This window comes from Apium graveolens, chromosome 4, assembly GCF_009905375.1.
Source record: "Apium graveolens cultivar Ventura chromosome 4, ASM990537v1, whole genome shotgun sequence".
Classification (NCBI taxonomy): Eukaryota; Viridiplantae; Streptophyta; class Magnoliopsida; order Apiales; family Apiaceae; genus Apium; species Apium graveolens.
In genome coordinates, this window is record NC_133650.1 from 203354084 (window position 1) to 203355921 (window position 1838).

Here is a 1838-nt window from a genome sequence, read left to right on the forward strand (position 1 = left end):
CCTAGGCTTGGGAACAGATGGTTCATTGCCTATTGCAGCTCTCATTGGTACATGAGGACCTCTCTTTATGCAATCCACATAGGCCTCATCTTGAGAAAGAAGATGTAGATGCATTTTCACCTTCCAGTGGTGATAATTGTCTTTATCCAAAAAAGGAATTTTAACTCCAACATCCTTCTTGTTCATCTTGCTGTTTGTTGTGATCTTTACACTCTTTGTACTTCAAGAGCTTGCTTTGATACCAATTGTTATTCCCTAACAATACAACAAGAATTACAGAAGGGGGGTTGAATGTAATTCTGGTGACTCTTTGAGATTTATAAAAATGTTCTAACTCAATATATATATATATAAGTGTTTGATTTGCAAAGTGCAGAATAAAGAATTAAGTAAATCAAACACAAAGTAATAAGAACACAAGTATTTAAAACTTTCTGGTGGATTTGAATGTATCCACCATATATATATATATATATATATATATATATATATATATATCGATTTGAGAACTCTGTGAAGCTCAAATTGGCTCACAACTGCTTTACAAGTTGAACAAACAAACTACAGAAAAATTCTTGACAAGTACAGCTTTTTCTATTTCTCTTCTAAATGTATTTGCTTAGTTATTTGTTCTACTAGCTACACTTGATTTATATATCACCAAGTTTACATGGTAATAAGACAGGATAATAAAACAAAGCCTATCAAGTCTAACTCCATGCTGCTTCATTACTCTATTCCAGCATCTTTGAATATCTTCATAATAGCATGGAAATGATAATGCTTATTTGTTCTCAATTTTCTGCTAAACAGGCTGCCACATTCCTTTTGCAAACACCCAACGTATGTGACTGTGTTGTCACTTTCAACAGATATTTGAATTGATCATCCGTCAGGTACATGCTTGTTATCCGTCGGGTGGCTTTGTTGATCATCCGTCGGGTAGCTATTTGACACTTGACTCCATTTCATTTATGCAAAATTATAAGACATCTCATATTTACAATTAATCAACCTATTCTGCATATCTACTAGTAGTCAACATGACTCAAATGCTACTACAGAATCTACACAAAGTTGTTTGCAGAAATGTGCTACAATACTTATTTTTACATAAGCTACTCACTTGATGGATGTCAAATCATCATCCTTCGGGACTATATTGAGTCATCCATTGGGACTGTATTTGATCATCCGTCGAGTGCTACAAAATTCATTAAGTTAAATCTACGAAGGTGTTTTGTATAATTTTTCATCAAGTTCACAACATATTCCTAACAGATTCTACACTGTGAATAACCATATTTCTCAAGTATAGATTTCTCTATATAATGAGATTAAGTCAAGGTTATTCCCTCAGCTGAATGAATCAGTTTGATTCCAAGAATCACACTAGCCTCACCCATATCCTTCTTTCAAAGTGCCTTTTCAAGAATTCTTTTGTCTCGTTAATAATCTCAATATTGGTTCCAAACAGTAAGATGTCATCCACATATAGGCACACGATAACACACTCATTACCTTTAACTTTAGTGTAGACACACTTGTCACTTTTATTAATCTTATAACTCAATGGCAATACAGTTTCATAAAACTTTTTATAACAATCCCTGGGAGGTTGTTTCAAGCCATAGATGGACTTGATCAACTTACATACTTTCCTTTCATTCCCAGATGCAACAAATCCCTCAGGCTGGTCCATATAAATCTCTTCTTCAAGTTCACCATGAAGAAAAGCGGTCTTTACATCCATCTGGTGGATGATAAGACCATGGACGGAAGCCAATGCTGTAAGCATTCGAATTGTTACCATCCTTGCAACCGGAGAGTATGTATCA